This window comes from Lathyrus oleraceus, chromosome 1, assembly GCF_024323335.1.
Source record: "Lathyrus oleraceus cultivar Zhongwan6 chromosome 1, CAAS_Psat_ZW6_1.0, whole genome shotgun sequence".
Lineage (NCBI taxonomy): Eukaryota > Viridiplantae > Streptophyta > Magnoliopsida > Fabales > Fabaceae > Lathyrus > Lathyrus oleraceus.
The window spans coordinates 453,163,508-453,181,828 of NC_066579.1; the positions used below are offsets into that span (position 1 = coordinate 453,163,508).

The 18,321-nt window shown below is 37.5% G+C and overlaps 1 long non-coding RNA gene across 2 annotated transcripts; it reads left to right on the forward strand.

Moving 5' to 3' along the window:
- The first annotated feature begins 14,570 nt into the window (after positions 1–14,570).
- LOC127083803 (uncharacterized) lies at positions 14,571–16,717 on the forward strand. Of its 2 annotated transcripts, none has more exons than XR_007788541.1 (5): positions 14,571–15,080; positions 15,216–15,518; positions 15,754–15,818; positions 15,900–16,048; positions 16,255–16,717. It is a non-coding gene; the product is annotated as an uncharacterized LOC127083803 (long non-coding RNA). The 2 variants fall into 2 exon arrangements; XR_007788540.1 differs by having other exon boundaries at positions 14,572–15,080; positions 15,182–15,518.
- The last annotated feature ends 1,604 nt before the right edge of the window (positions 16,718–18,321 follow it).

Below are 18,321 nucleotides of genomic sequence, written 5' to 3' on the forward strand. Positions count from 1 at the left end.
ACACCAAGTGGTTGACCGAAGCTTCCCTAAAGTCCAATCTCAAGGAGTGTAGTATCGAGTCTCAACCAACCCCAGTCGGAACCGAAGTCAGTTATCTCACTACTTTCTAATGGCCAGGATGAGTCAATTAGGGTTCTAAAGGTCTGGTTAATGCTTTAATGACACCACGCAGATGCCAAATTTTTCCTCAAGTAAACATGAGGAACATCAGGACATCCAAAGTGTCACATTAACCGTAGCCATCATTTTAACCATTCCAGTATACGCCGGATAGTCGCGATGATATATTGCTACTTACCTAAGGTACACTAGATCCGGGTGTAGGATCTTTCACTCAAGAATACCCAAGCAATCCCTTAAAAATAAATCAGACAATTTTAAATAAGTGATCTTGTTTTTTAAGGTAACCTCTCTTGTAATTTTCCCCAGCAGAGTCGCCAGTTCTGTCATACGGTGAACTGACTTGGGGTATTTTGCCTTTTATCGCAATGTCGCGGATAGCAAGAGTCGCCACCGACTTTTCTTTTATCCAATAAGGAAAGGTGGAAAAGAACAGGAAAGACCTCAATAGATTTTGGGTTCGGGAGGTACATTATACAAAGGGAAGGTATTAGCACCCTTTGTATCCATGGTTATCCATGGGCTCTTAATTGCTGGATCACTTATATTTTTGTCTGAAAAGTGTTGGTGAATTGTTTAAAAATGTTTCGAAAAGAGAGTTTAACTTTGTAATGATTCTCGTATGAATGTATACAAAGTAATTATCTCGTTTGATTTTGAAAAACAGTTTAGAAAAATATAACTTGGTAATGATTCTAGTATGAATGTATACGAAGTGGTGATTTTCTAGGACTTGCAAAGTGTGAGGGGTGGAAAATGTTTTAGGTTATGATCCAGTAATTGAGAGTTATACCTTCCTAAGGTCGTTATGGGCATTTCCTATCCTTATGAGGGTAAAACTGTCCTTACTATTGAGAAGTAAGTAGTTTTATCCTTTGGATGTAAAAGGGTCATTGTAGGGTCATCGATAGGTCATTGAAGGCAACAGTTGTAAGGATACCTTAGCATTCGAAGGGACGATCATCATTTAACCGTAGGCTACACCGAAGGGTCATCGAGGGACAAAATCGTATTTTCGAAGGCAACATCCGAGGGACCATGATTTATTTTATGATGATTTAACCGAAGGGTCTTTGCTAAGTGTATCCCTACATTCGCGGGACACGACCGTTATACCGTAATACCGTAGGGCAGCAAAGAGAGGTCCAAGATCACATATTTAAAGGCTGTATTTTACAATCAATTAGGCAATTAGGATGAATCTCCACATTAAAATCAATACATTAAAATCAGCTAAGTAATTGAGGGTGGATCTCCACATTAAAATTAATACATTAAAATTAATTAGGTAATTTAGGGTGACACTCCACAAAGGGCATCCCACAAATAAAGTGGAATACCTATCTAGCTAGCTTTCCCGGCGATGTGTGAACCTTTGCAAAACTCAGCAAACATGTCAGAATACCAAATCAGGGTGCAATCGAGAATTACACCACAAAAGAAACCAGAACAGCAGTAGGGTCAGATAAACAATGCATGGCTATGATAAAAACATGACAGGTGGGCAAAAGTCGGAACAGAAAAGTCGGTTGCTGTCGCGTTCGCTCCTGCTTCGCCTAGCGAAGTCTTAGCGAACACTCGTTGCATGCTCGCTTAGCGATGTGCTAGCGAGCGGCTGCGGATTCCGGTTTTAATAACGATATAATGGCAGCAAGCTTCACACCTTATAGCATTCATTGCAGAGATTATGTGGTTAGACATTCAGATGTTCATGCATACTTAAATTCATATGTAAAACTTAAGATAGTTTCATAAATTCAATCATGATACCATGTGCAAATTAAGAACATAAAGTAGTAATAGCAATGCCAACCTGTTTGTAATCGAATTGTAACCTTGAATTGGCCGATCGGATCGAATTGAGCGGAAGTGACCTTGCTGCCGCCGGCTTTTCCTTCAGGGTTTCCTTTAGGGTTACTCGGAATTCTCAGGGTTAGCCTCCAGGGTTTTCCGTCTGTGAGCGCTAGGGTTTGCTTGCTAGGGTCCTCCTTTCGTCCTTTTTCGTCCTCTCGTCCTCCCCTTTTCTGACTGGAGTTGTGGTATTTATAATGCCTTTTTTTCATGACCTAATGGGCTCAGAGTGAAGCCCAGAATTTTCTGTTATCTGCCAGCTTCGCTAGGCGAGCGTGTAGCGAACGTTCGCTAGGCGAGCGTGCAGCGAACGTTCGCTAGGCGAAGGATTTGCTCGCCTAGCGAGCAGGCCAGTTTGGGCCATTTTTTGGATTGGGCCACTCGTGAGCTGGGCCTTTGTTCCTTTAAGATCAGTGTCATAAAAATGAGTCGGAGTGCCCTGAAAAATGTCTTGAAATATTAATGGGCAAATTTTGGGGTATGACATTGGGCATGTTTGGAATATGCATTGGTTTTTATGGAATTTTGTCATGTTGGATATTATTGTAATGGTTTATGTGTTTGAATAAATTTGGAAATTGGATGTATGGTTGTATTGAATTCATGTGGTTGTAATTGGAAAATTGACAATGAATGTATTGTATGGAATTTTTGAATGAAATGATATTAATGTATGCATGGAATTTTTTAATGAATTTGTATATGTAATTAAATGTTTGAATATGGAAATTGGTATTGTGGGAATGTTTGGAAATGAATGTATGAACATTAGTTTAAAAAATGGAAAAAGAATGTAGGTCCAATTGTTGGTCTCTGTTGGTGGTCTGACCTAGAAATGGACCTGGTCATGGATCTAGTCATGGACCTGGTTTCTTGGTCCAAAAGGTGGTTTAACCAAGAAATGGACCAAGTACCATTGTCATGATGAAACCAATGAAACAAAGATTTGGTAATGAAGCATAGTAAAATGAATAGAAACTTGTCTTAGGGGGTCAAGGGAGGGTCAGTTGACTTTGGTCAACTGGTTGACCAAAAAGTCAATTGTAACAAACTTTGACAAAAATGCAATTTTTGTACAGATATGGACACTTGTGTAATGGAGAGATGAAATGAGGTATGCAATTTAACTTTGAATGAAATGAACTGATATGAATTGGAATGACTGTGGGCTTGGTAAATTGTAATGAATTGATAGGATGAATGAAAATTGACTTGACTGAATAAAACAATGCCTTTAAACCAGATGAACTATGCCATGCTAGTAGACTTGGAACCCAATCAAGAAAAGCCATCCAAACGAAACTTAACCAAGAAAAGATGCAACATTCTAAGTGAATGCCCCTTGACTAAGGCATGGGGATCATGTGCGAGTAAGACCTCTGATGAATTATTGAACAAACCAATGAAACCTCCATGACCAGATAAATCAGGTGAACCTCAATCTTGAATGCACACATACATGAATGATAGGGCCATAGCTGGAAATTAAGGTTTCAGGGACTGAATGACCTTGATGAAAATGCAATCCAACACCAATGAATCAGGGTTTCCCATGCTCCATGACGAATACATACAGTATGAAGGGTTCACCACTACAAGCAAAGCCATCAAAATGAAACCTAGCTTGGGGACTTAACCTCCCTTTCATGCTCTGTATGATCAAGGCCCCTGAATCTATGATTGAGTTTCTCAATGGAAATGGATGTACTATGATGTTATGGATATGCAGATGGAATATCAAACTAAAAGTTAGGTAGAAATGAAAAGGGGAGGGCAAATTTTGGGGTATGATAGTTGCCCCTATTTAATATTCACAAACCTAGATGTATGAATAACAATAACTTTCAAATATTCGAGGTAGGGGAGGATTAAATATTAGAATATCCAAGAAATTTTCTTGCATGGAATGAATGAAATGAATGGAATATGAGGTAAGGGTATTAATGGGAAATTGTTTTACGGATGATGTATATGTTTCTGTATATGGTTACCTATTAGGGATTAGCTGAGATGTGTATGGGGAGAATGGGTCAACTGTAAGGAGATGTTAAACACGCATGAGGTATATGATATTCCATGTATACAGTGTATGCTTGATTTTTTCCATTTTTATCTCTACTAACAAGCTTTAGCAGGCACTGAGTAAGAAGTGAAAAGATTTTTCGCTGGGGAATATATCATGTAAAATGTTCGAAGATAGTTTGCCAAGTAAACTTGGGCTTTGGAGTGATAGATGACTTCGCTGGGGATATTGTTTTTTTGTACAAAAGGTAACAAGAACTCCACAGCAAAAGGCTAGGAAGAAAAAGCATGAATAAGGTACTGAGACTTTCCTAACAAAAGGTTAAGAAGAAGAGTGAAATCCACACGGACGGGTGATGGATACCATAGACGAGTATTGGAAGAGGTCAGCACATATGAACACTGAAAATCAATACGAACGAGTACTAGCAATGGATCAATACGAACGAAGGTTAGAACTCGATATGAACGAGTATTGGAAAAAGAATTGACACAGACTAGTGAATAAATACCGATGAGTATTGAAAGAAGGATAAACACTAATGAGTATTGAGAATCAATACAGACTAGTATTGAAGAACAGATTAACACAAACGAGTGTTAAAAAGAAGGAATAACACAGACGAGTGTTAGACCTTAATATAGAAGAGTGTTGAACAAAAAACAATAACACAGACGAAGGAAGGAACTCAATACAGACGAGCATTGCAAAAGGATATCAACACAGACAAGTGTTGGAGATTAATACAGACGAGTATTAAAAAAAGGGATTAACACATATGAGTCTTAGAGATCAATGCAAACGAGAATTGAAAAATAGATAACCACATACGGGTGTGGGAGATCAATGCAGACGAGCATTGGAAAAAGGATAGACATAAATGAGTGTTGGAACCCATATAGACAAGTGTTGAAAAACAGATTAACCCAGATGAGTGTTGGCGCTCAATACATACGAGTATTGGAAAAAGATATCAACAAGGATGAGTGTTAGAGATCAATACAAACGAGTATTGAAAAAAGAAGGATTAACACATACAAGTGTTAGAGATCAATACAAACGAGTATTGAAAAAGGGGTTAACACAAACGAGTGAATCAATACGAATGAGTATTGAGAAAAACTAAACACAAACGAGTGTTGAAACTCAACACAGACAAGCATTGGAAAAGGATATCAACATAGACGAGTGTTGGAGATCAATACAAATGAGTATTAAAAACAAAGGTTAACTCATATGAGTGTTGGATATCAATACATACAAGTATTGAAAAAAGGATAGACACAGACGAGTGTTGGTGATCAATATAGACGAGTATTAAAAAAAGGATTAACACAGACGAGTGTTGAAGATTAATACAGACGAGTATTGAAAACATCGATTAATGCAGACATATATGGTAACTTAATACAGATGATTATTGAAAAAGGGATCAACACATACGAGTGTTAGGAATCAATATAGACGAGTATTAAAAAAAGGGCTAACACAGACGAGTGTTGGATATTAATATAGACAAGTATTGAAAAAGGATAAACACAAATGAGTGTTAGGAATCAATACATACGAGTATTGAAAAAAGTGGAAAACACATACGAGCATTGGAACTCAATACAATTGCAAATGAAATAAGATGCATAAGATGAAGGCATATGTTGGGGATGGAATGAAAATAATTATGCAATATCCATATATTCAAAGCATTGGCGACATAATAACTCATGTTTAAAACTCCTACGTATATACAACAATGCAAAAATGGTATGTAATAACATAGGTTAACAGCACAAAATAATCTGGATAATCTGCATATATTGCCTGATGCAGGATTAAAGGTCCGACGTCCATGAGAATAAAGGTATGTATAGTCTATGGTTTCCTGCAAAAAAAAAACCATATCCCCCTCACAAGTAGGTTCTAGTCTTCAAAAGATAGTCCTTAAGAGGTCTCCTAGAGTCATCGACTCGAAATGAAAATACTCAGTCGTAGCAAATTCTCGTAGGATAAAAGTACTTCCAAGTGAATCTAGTCTAGGTGTGGTTCTCGTGACAACCCAATGCGCGAAGCACAGATGTACATGACTATCCACGAGTTTATCCTGTGTATGTATTAAGCTCGGGTGTAGAGCTTCTCTCATGTAGCATAACCCTAACCCAACAGAGAGTATAACAATAATATATATAACATAAAGCATATGAATATAAGGATCAAGCAAATAAAGCACAAAGATAGACACTCAAACAAAACTAAGCAAACAAAACTAGGCTTGACTCCTTTTAGCGACTAGGGAGTATCCCAAGTCGCAGGACAATCCCCAACAGAGTCGTCAGTTGAAGCTAGCGCAAATATACCCGAACGCATCGCACGCTCGAACATACAATAAAGTCGCCATCGAACTTTATTTATTCCTGACGGAAAGGGAAAACATCGATAAAACCTTGGGAAAGAGAAACTGGGTAAGGAAGTCGGTTATGCAAGGGGAAGGTATTAACACCCCTTACATCGGTTGTACGCAACGGGAACCGTTTTGATCGTTCTTTGCTTGAATGAGTGTTATATCTAAGGGGAAGGTATTAACACCCCTTACATCGGTTGTACGCAACGGAAACCGTTTTGATCGTTCTTTGCTTGAATGGGTGTTATATCTAAGGTTACTCGTGAAAGAATAAGGGAAAAAGAAGATAAATAGATAGAATGCTCAGAGAGGATTAGGGCCCTTATGCCTACATATCCTTATAGTGCAATAAGGAATTCAGAGCTCCGTAGTTCATAAAACTAGCAATGAGAGGTGAAAAGAAATTGTGATACCAAGTATGGTCTGAACCAAATAATTGCATGATTTGAACTCCAAAAACGGATGAAATATGAACCCAAGAGTAAAACTAGTGTGAACCATATGTGGGGTAGCCGGAAGCATGGTGCGACTATATGGTATGACCTAAAACAAGTAGAATTAAATGTTTGGTTTCACAGCACAAACAACTTTTGGTCCACAAGCAGACACAAGATGGAGCTCAAAGAAATGTTGTATTTCGCTCAAAGAGAATAGTATATCACATGGAGTGAATGAAGGTAGTAGGTATTGAAAGATATGACTGATGCCCTAAGGAGAAAGGATAATTAGGATTGTGCTCGCCAAGAATTCACATCCTCGTGCCTACTTATTCTCATTACGCAATAAGAAATTCAGAGCACTCGTAGTTCGCGGAACCACGAGAGCAAAGGAGAGAGATTGATAGTGATGAAAAGTATAACTTATACCAACAAAATGGTGGAAACAAAAAGAGTGTTTGTCTAAGCAATAGAGACTCACAAGACAAACAAAAATTCCAGGGTTAATTGTAGTGGAAACAAAGGGAGAGATGTTTTCCTATGCAACAGGGCCTTATAAGACAAACACAACTTTAATGGTTGGCTGCAGTGTTGTGTAATACAGGGAATAGTGTACCACTTAAGGGAACAAAAAGTTTGAAATCAAAGAAGAATAGTATATTGGATCCATGAAGGAATAAATTCTGAACCCAAGAGTAAATAAGCATCTTAGCAAAAAAAACAAGGAATAAAGTGTTTGGTTTCACATCACAAACATCTCTTGGTTTATAAGGTGGACTGTCGTTATATCGTCCTAAATGGATGTAAATTGAATCCAAGGAAAATGTTATTGATCTCAAAAATATGGTATTGATTGATGAATGATAACAACTGAGGTGGAAATAAATAAGATAGGATTAATAAATAGGGTGGCTCTAGGAGAATTTGAATCCTCGTGCCTACGTGTTCTCGTCGTGCAATGAGAAAGTCGGAGCTTTTGTAGTTCAGCCTACTAGGGCTGACAACAAGAGAATGAGGCAAAAGATATGATATGATAATGGAAGATGAAGAAGACTTGGCAGTCATTGGATATGAACCACACTAAAGTCTATGAGTAAAGGCGAACACAATGAGCAACTGCGTCATTCGTCCCGTACCCAAAGATATTCAGAATGAGATAATAGAATTCTCCATTCTCATTCATTCTTTACTACTTAAGGCGTGTGGCGTGTGATTCTCATCATAACTTTCAAGTTGCTGGAGAAGAATCTTCATTGCTCCTTGTGATGATGTCGACGTTATTAATCATTGTATTTGAATTGCATTAAAGTTTATGAACAAAGGTGATCACAACTTTATGAGTCTATTGGATTACCTAACTGCAAGTATACAGTCTATCGCATACTTTTAAAAGATATCAATCCCACAAAGACCTAACTGTCAATCTATCATTTCTAGTTGCTACGGTGTTTATATAAGGCGAATGAATTAAGCAATGCCTCTTTTCACCCAACTTTTGATTAAAAGCAATCCACTCATTTTGAAATTGATACCATGAACTACGAGGTTTTGATCTCTCATTTTTATGTTGGTACGTAGGCACAAGCTCGAAGGTCTTGTCAAACACAAAAATATAATTAATGAATTATTTTCTCATCCCCACACTCTATTTTTTCTCAAACATCATTTTATACCAAAAACACATATACACATAAAAAAGGGCTCCCTATGAGTACTTATGACACTTTGGATGCTAACACCTTCCCTCTGTGTAACCAACCCCCTTACCTGTAATCTCTGGCATTTTATTAGTTTTGATTTGAAAACTTCTTATCTTTGGGTTTTGTTTGTACTTTTCCTTTTTTCCTTTGGAAACAATAAAAGTGTGGTGGTGACTCTGGTTTTATCGACGTTGAGTTTATCCATAGCTTGACGGTCATGAATTTACCGCTACACGAACACTATTGCTTCTATAAAAAATATGGAGGTTCAGATAGCATAACAAATAGCCAGTTCTCAAGCACAAGGTTTCCTACCTAGTGCAACTATGACAAATCCGATAGACCATAATAATGTGAGTGCATTGACAACAAGAAATGGGAAATCCCTTGAAATGTATGAAGACGAACCTGAGGAAGAAGACCAATTGCTTGAAGTGGATCTAGAAATCAAAGAAAATCCTACCACTACGGATGAAGAGGTTACACCAAAATAGGTTGTTAAAGAAAAACCCACAGAACGAAAACATATATCAAACTCCCATTTCCTACAAGGAACAAGAAGAAAGGCCAAAATGAGAAAAAAAAATTGAGAAGTTCTTAGAGATGTTCAGAAAGTTAGAAATCAACATTCCATTCTCTGAGGCACTTGAGCAAATGCCTATATATGCAAAATTCATGAAGGATATCATCTCCGAGAAACGTACCATTGACACTGAACCTATACTTCTAACTAAAACTTGTAGTGCTATTTTACAGGGTATGACGATCCCGGTTAAAAAGAAAGATAGAGGTTTTGTCACCATTCCATGCACCATTGGAGATAAGTCATTCAAAAAGGCACTTATTGATTTGGGAGGTAGTGTGAATCTTATGCCTTTGTCCATTTATAGGAAGTTGGGAATAGGAACAGTTCAAGATACCAGGATGACACTCTAGTTTGCAGATCACTCAGTGAAGAGACCTTATGGTGTAGTTGAATATGTTCTGGTTAAGATAGATAAATTTGTGTTCCCTGTTGATTTTGTGATTCTTGAGACACCTAAAGATGAGGAGATCCCTCTTATTCTGGGAAGACCTTTCCTAGAAATAGGGAGATGTATGATAGACATTGAGGAATGAACCATGACCCTCAAAGTTTATGATGAAAAGCTAAAAATTAATGTGAGAAGTACCATGAAACAAAAAGAAGACATAAGGACAAGTAATGCAGTGGAAGTGATAATTAAATGGTAGTAAAAGTTATTTAGAGCCAAGTCCCGAAGTTGCCTTTGGAAAGAGTTCTTAGTTTGTCCGCGCAAGAAATAGAGGATAATGAGGATGCAAGAGATAAGGAAGTGCTTGCCATGTTGGATGCGCAACCACCTTGGTTGAGATCCAAACCACACCGGTGGGAGGATTTAAGAGCTCCACAGGAAACCGAAACAAAAAAGGAAGCTGAAATAGGTACAGGTACAAAATTAAAACAATTACCTAAAAATATGAAGTATGTATTTCTGGATGCTGAAAATAATTATCCTACTATAATAAGTTATGGGTTACACGCAAAAGAAGAGGAAAAATTGGTACATGTGCGAAAGAAATACAAGAGTACTATGGGATGAACCATTGGAGACTCGAAAGGAATTAGCCCCACATTATGCATGCATAAAATACTGATGGAGGATAATCACAAACCAATGGTACAACCCCAAAGATGGTTGAATCCAACAATGAAAGAAATTGTGGGGAAAGAAGTGGTGAAACTATTGGAAGCATGGCTAATTTACCCTATTCCTGACAGTTCATGGGTGAATCCAGTGCATGTGGTGCCAAATAAGGGAGGAACAATGGTGATTCGAAATGAGAAAAATGAAATGATTCCCACTCGTACAGTAACAGGTTGGAGAGTGTGTACTGATTACAAGAGGCTCAACATCACCACAATGAAAGATCATTTTCCTCTCCCTTTTATTGACCAGATGTTGGAGAGACTTGCAGGTCATGAGTATTATTGCTTTCTAGATGGATATTCGGGGTATAACCGGATTGTTGCAGCCCCGAAATATCAGGAGAAGACATCATTCACATGTCCTTATGGCATCTTTGCCTATAGAAGAATGCCATTTGGATTATGCAATGCATATGGAGGTGTTTATGGATGACTTTTCAAATATGTATGGCGTCTATATTCGCCAACATGCTTGAAAAGCATATGGAGGTGTTTATGGATGATTTTTCTGTTTTTGGATCTTCTTTTGATAACGATTTAACTAACTTATCTCTTGTTTTAGAAAGGTGCCAGGAAACTAACCTTATCCTTAATTGGGAGAAATTCCATTTCATGGTACATGAAGGTATAGTGATGGGTCATAAAATCTATCACAAGGAGATTGAAGTTGACAAAGCAAAAGTGGAGGTGATTGACAATCTCCCACCCCCAGTGAATGAAAAGGGTATAAGAAGTTTCTTAGGACATGCAGGTTTTTATCGCAGGTTCATAAGAGATGTTTCCAAAGTTGTCAAACCCTTGACAAATCTGCTTGTTAAGGACAAACCATTTACTTTTGATAATGAGTGTAGGGTGGCATTTGAGACTTTGAAGAGTAAGTTGGTTTTTGCCCCTATTATGATGGCCCCAAATTGGTCTCTCCCTTTTGAAATTATGTGCGATGCTAGTGACATTATTATGGGGGCTATTTTAGGACATGGGAAGTGAAGCTAGCAGAAATATACCCGAACGTATCGCACGCTCGAACATACAACAGAGTCGCCATCGAATTTTATTTATTCCCGAAGGAAAGGGAAAACATCGATAAAACCCGGGGGAAAGAGATATGTTGGGTAAGGAAGTCGGTTATGCAAGGGGAATGTATTGACACCCCTAACATCCATGGGAACCGTTTTGATTATTCTCGCTCGAATGGGTATGATATCAAAAGATTACTCGCAAACGAATGGGAAAAGGAAAAGAAATAGATAAAGTGCTCGATGAGGATTGGGGCCTTCATGCCTACATATCCTCATAGTGCAATGAGAAATTTAGAGTTTCGTAGTTCAAAGAACTAGTGGTGGGAGGCGAAAAGAATTGTGATCAAATATGGTCTAAACCAAAAGATTTTGTTATTTGAACTCCAACTGGGGTGAAATATCAACCCAAGAGTAAATACAAAGAAATAAGTGTTTGGGGACGATCCAAAACATCTCCTGGTTCACAAGGTGGCACAAGAAGGAGCACAACGAGGTAGTGTATTTGGCTCGAAGATAACTAGTATATCACGTGGAGTGAAGGAAGGTAGAATACGAATGCATCGTGGAGATGAATGTAGTGAAGTGACCAAGGTCACATAATTGAATATTTGGTAACAAGTGACTTGAGGAAGTATTGTTTGAAACCGAAAGGTGAAAATGTATTGGAATCCATAAGAGAAATGAGATTTGTACCATAGAGGAAATTAAATGTCTGGGTACAAGCCAAACAACTCTAGGTAGAAATGCGGACTTTCGCTAGGCGTCCTAAAAAGGTGTATATGGAATTCCAAGGAGAATTGTGTTTCGATGTCAAAGAAATATTATGTCACTGAGTAAATGATTTATGATCGAAGGTAGATAATTGATCATGAGAGATATGGATGGTGCCCTAAGGCGGAAGGAGGAATAATTAAAGGTATGCTTGCCAAGGATTCGCATCCTCGTGCCTACGTATTCTCATCGTGCAATGATAAAATCAGAGCAACCGTAGTTCGTGGAACCACGAGAATAGAGAAAGAAACAATGGTGATGAAAAGTATAACTTGCACCAACAAAATGGTATCAAGGGAACCCACAAATGGATGAAACTTGGAGTCAAAGAGCAAACATGTGTCTTAGCCAAAACACGATGAATTAAATGTTTGGGTATGGTCCAAACAACTCTTGATTCACAAGATGAGTTGCTGCTACATCGTCCTAAAAAGGTATATGCGGGGCCCAAGAGAAAGTAATGTTGTGTACAAGGAATAATATATCACTGGTGGGGAATCAACAGTTCGAGATCAAATAAGAATCTTGGATCAATGAAGAGATATACTCTGAATCGAAGAGCAAGGTGGCATCTTGGCCAAAAAGGGGTGAATTAATTGTTTGGGTATGATCCAAACAACTCTCGATTGATAAGGTGGACTATTGCTAAATCGTCCTAAAAGGATGTACAAGGAGTCCCAGGAGAAGTATAGTTGATCTCAAAAGGTGGTATAATTGAATGAATGAAGAATGATTGAATAAATAGGGTAGCTCGCAAAGAAACTGGGTTCTCTTGCCTACGTATCCTTATAGTGCAATAAGAAAATCAGAGCTTTCGTAGTTCAGCCCACTAGGGCTGAAAACAAGATGATTAAGGAGGCAAGAATGATAGAAATGAATGATATGAAAGAGGAGAATAGACTTGATAGTTATTTGATAATAATCACACTAAAGTCTATGAGTAAATATGGATACAATAAGTAACGCGCCAAACGTCTCACACCCAAAGATATCCAAAATGAGTATAGGAAATCTCTAGTCTCATTCCTTCTTTACTACTTAAGGCTCGTGGCATGTGATTCTCGTCTTAACTTTCAAGTTGCTAGAGAAGGATCTTTGTTGTTGTTTCTTATGATGATGAAGACCTTATCAATTGTTCGATTCGAACTGTACTAAAGTCTATGAATGAAGATGAATACAATGAGCAACTTGGCCATTCGTCCTGTATCCAAAGATATTCAGAATGGGGGTAGGAATTCTCCAGCCTCATTCCTTCTCCATTGCTTAAGGCTCGTGTCGTACAACTTGAATCATGATTGATAAGTTGTTGATATAGTCCTTGCTTGTTATATTGCTTTGTGAAGAGGGAGAGGCTCGTCAATCGTATGCTTATAATTATTCTAAAGTCTATGAATAGAGGTGAATATGATGAGTGTTGGGTCATTCGTCCCATATCCAAAGATATTCAGAATGGGGGTAGGAATTCTTCAGTCTCATTCCTTCTCTATTACTTAAGGCCCATGCCACACGATTCTAATTGTGATTTGACAAGCTCTTGAAGTTTCCACCTTTGATGTGCTTATAATATCCACTGCTTGGTATGGCTGAGGATGCCTTTATTAAAGATCTTAACTTGAGGCCTCGAGCTCCACAACTTAGAAGAAAAAGTCTTATTAAGTGACCAATGATCTTTTGGTCACTCAATTTAGATTGTGGAATTATACAAGTTCAAAGGATTTAATTGATCAAAATTACTTTTGATCAATTTGAATCAGAGGGTTTATTTAATTTGAAAACTAGGTTAGAACCTAATCTAATGGTAAGAGTTTAATCAAATTAACCTAAGGGTACATCTTATAGTTAATCATGGCTTGATTAAAATCTATGTAAAAGATCTAAATATAAAGGGAGCATGTAATTCAAGGTCAAAAAGCCAAAATAATCCCTAAGGAATAAAATGGTCAATTCACAAAAATATTAATATTCTAATAAAAAATTCAATTATGCCTAAAATTAACCCAATTCTAAAATTATTCTGATGGTTTTAAATCCTACAGAACTTAATCAAAACTCTAAAACTTCTAATCAAATTCCAAAATTCCAATAAGTTCTAAAGATTCAAATTTCTAAAATCAAGCCTAATCTAATTATCTCTACTAATCCCAATTAAATTCTACTATTCTAATAATGTCTAATTCATTAATCAAGAATCAAGTCCTAATCATGAAAATTTCTAATTAAAAGTCGATTAATTCCTAAACAATCCTAAATATTCTAATTATCTAAAACCTTCTAAGAACTTGATCCTAATTATTAATCTCGTTTCAACGCCTAATTAACTAAGAAAAACCTAATTAACAACTAAATCCTAATTACTAACTAACCTAATTACCAAAAGTCAAGAAAATCCTAACTTTAACCATAACAAGAATATTCAAAGACAAGATTAATTCAAGAATTAACTAAGATTAAAAATACCTTACTTAAGATTGGAAATAGATTAAGCAAGATCATCATGGGCCATGGGGGTGTGAGCTGCAAAAAAAAAAGTAGATAAAAAAAGAATGCATTTGAGCCATGGAATCTGTTTGGGCAAAGAGAAATCCCAGTTTCCTAATACTCCAAACCCTGGGTCACATGAATTCCCGGATTCAGTCTCCATATTCGAACCAACACACCGAAACATCCATGGCAAGAGGCGAAGCGCGATCGCAGGATTTGACGCGCAAGCACCATGAACATGGCGTGATTTCAACTTCCTCATTTAGTTCATCGCGACACCATCTTCCTCGTCCAATTCAATGTAATTTCGTCTTCAATGATCGAGCTTCACGCGCGGAAATTAACAAAAATGCTGAAGGCAAAGCGAATAAACACGCGTCCATGCTCGAGTGCCGAAGGACTTACCGTCAGCGCTAGATTCAGTGGCGTACACGAGCAATCGAGTTATTCCACGAGTAGTTCCTCGACTTCTACGTTGCGTTTTCGTTCGTCCTTTGGCTTGTGTTGTCGTCGTCGCGCTTTCGAGATGAAGGTGAAGATGCTTCGGTTCGTGCCTTCGGAAAGAACGCGAATAGGTCAGAACCAAATTCCTTCTCTTTTTTATCCTTCCCCCTTTTCCGTTTTTGTTTTTGTTATCGTGGTTGTTGAGGGTCCTTTTTTGGACTCGCGATTGAAGGTTTCAGACTTTAATGGAGTTCTCATGTTTGAAGGTTTTGATACAAGGTTTGGCTATGAGCTTGAAGGGGTGATTGAATATGCGTCAAGAAGGGAAGTTCGGTTCAATTTTTATGGCTCGGTTTTGGTGGTGATTGCAGCTGTGTTTCAAGTCATTCCGCAATGAGGTAGCAGAAGCTTTGATGTATGTTAGTTACGGGGTGGTTAAAGGTGTGTTGGAAGGGAATGGAGGATGAAGAAGAAGAAGTTTTGAAGGTGGTTTTGAGAGCTTCGCACCAGTTCTACAGATGGTGACTGAAGATTGCCGAAATTGGATGAAATCCTCAATGGACAAGAAGGTATTCACCCTTCCCCCCCAAAAAGTGAGAGATTCCCCCTTCTATGGTCCTCGTGGTGAATGGTTAGAAATTCGGTTAAAATAATGTTACGGTTTTGGTTAGAAATACGGTTAAAATTATGTTACGGTTTTGGTTAGCTGCAAAAAACAGTTAGGAATTCTGTTTTAGTGTTAACCAAATTCTGTTAAATGATGCTTGATTGGGATGCTGAATCAATACATTTTCAAATGTTCAGGAAGTGTCGATGATGTCAATTCCTCCGTCACACACACTTTGTTAAAAAGGATGGGGACCTTGGCGGTAAACCCTTTACTCTTTCAATGGACTCCTTAGAGGGCAAGGGTTTTGTTTTTAGAACGTAACTGGAGTGCATTTTTACAGGTTCTCTGCCATAATTCCAGCTCTGCATTAGTATCAACAACTTCCTTGCCGCTGCCAGAAACCGGATCGGTGATTTTGCTCCGTCCACATCCTGCGAGACTTCTTCTTTAGTGGGAGCAGCTTTGACTGGGTTTAAGACTTTCAATAAGGTCTGTTTGTTGGGACTTGCAACTTGAGTTGGTTTTGCTACGGAAATAACTTTCTGTTGGATGTAATGTATGCTCTGTATGAAATGCATTCTCTTAGAAAATTGCCTTCTTGCATTATATGATTTGTAATGAAACCATGTATGCTTTTACATGCCTATATGCCAATGCTTGTGGATTGGTCATGCTAACTTCCGAATGTCATGCAGGTTATTTAAATGTCATGGGATTACCACGTGAAAGACTTGTTAGCTACTGCGTTGAATCCACAGCTTCATCATTGGCGCAATAGTGGTTTTGCGGTCATGGCCACACTATTTACTTGAAATGGAATGGCGTTATCTTTCGGAAACCATGTGTATTAATTGAAGATTTACTTTGTAATTGAAATGATGTTGCAATCAATGGTTTATGGATGTAATTGGAAATTGGTTATGTATTTTTGTTGTGATTTTATAATAAATCGAAGTTGGGATATGAATGGAATCAAAAATGTAGAAAATTTGGAATTTGTATGAGTTAATCATGCGTAGGATATGTTTGGATGTGGTTGAAACCAAACCAATATGTAAACCAATGGCCGGGAATGTATAGAAGTGAAAATTGGTGTAAATATACTTGAAATATTATTTGTAATTTGCTTCTGAATGAAATAGAATGTGGATGGTTATATGGTGTTTGTTATATGAAATTAGCAATTTGGAAAAGGTTGGCATAGTATTGAAAAGTTGTTTAGGAAATGAACATTTGGTTAATTGTTTGGAAGCTTGAATGCATATAGGATGAGATGGAATGTTTGGATATAGATGAATTATATATGTACTATACTTATTTCGGTAATGTGTATGAAAAATGTAAGTTTAACTTAAATGATAGTCATAGGAAGTTATGAATGGAATTATGAAAGTGAATTTGAATGGAATGGTTATTGGATGTTAAAATTGGCATTTGAATGGATTAATTGGAAATGATTTATGGTTTAAAGATTGGTTTCAAATGAATGCTCGTTTTGTCATGGTTTGGAATTGTGTTTTTGGTTTATAAATAGAAATATGTGAATAGGAACGAAGAGACCTAGAATGATATGTAACGTGGTTTGGTCTTTTCTGTTCAAGTTAAATATCGAAACATGAGAAATGATATCATGAAAATGGAAACTAGCATTGACCTTTGAAATTGGTAATTCAAGCTCTATGATGAAATTGTGTAAAATAGGATGATTCTTAGCTTGAACTTAGAAATGAATTGAGGCTATGGATTGAGAATGACTCATGGAAAGTGGTTGACTTTGGTCAACTGTTTGACCACAAAGTCAACAGTTGACCTAAGTCAACTGTAGGTCTCAAATTGGGGTTTTCTTGTATGACTTATGATTAAGAAAACATGAACCCGTAATGGTGGTTTAGGAATGGTTTAAAACCTTGAGGAATCAAAAGCAAACCTAAGCCCAAATAACCAATGTAATATTGCAAGCATGAGCTCCTTGAACCAAGATTAAGTGATCCACACCATATGAACAGAACACAAGATCTTACAAGGGCTAGGAAGATGTGACAAGATGTCGGGCAAGAACCTTCCCGAGGAGGATTAGGGTTTTAATCCACATGATGAGGAAAACCACCATCTTCAGGCCAAATCGTCATGAATGAATGATGCACATGAATGAGTCTCGAGCCAAAAGTCAGATGAAAAGCGAAAATGGATGGCAAATTTTGGGGTACAACAAGAAGGACAAACTTTTGCATGTTATTTACTATGTTAGTCATGTCCTTAACCTGACCTAGATGAATTATGCAACTACCAAAAAGGAGTTGTTGGCCTTTGTCTATGCTTTTGACAAATTCAGAACGTATTTGCTAGGGTCTAAGATTATTGTTTATATTGACCATGCTGCTTTGAAGTATTTGTTTGATAAACAGGAATCAAAGCCCAGACTATTGAGATTGATATTGGGGATTTTCCTTTTTTATTACTACATTGGCAGATTAGTACACTTGTTAATTTGCCGATCAACTTTGTTATGAATACTCCTTCTTCAAGAATTTGATCTCGAAATCCGTGATAAAAAGGACTATGAGAATACAGTTGCAGATCACTTGTCCTGCATGTCCCCGATTGAGGAAACAGAAGAGGAACACCCAATTCAGGATGCATTTGCTGATGAGCGCATCTTGGCAATTGTTGGCGTTCCATGGTTTACAGACTATGCAACCTATTTGGTAGGTGGGATAATACATGGTGATTTTGATTATAACAAGAAGAAAATGTTTTTTCAT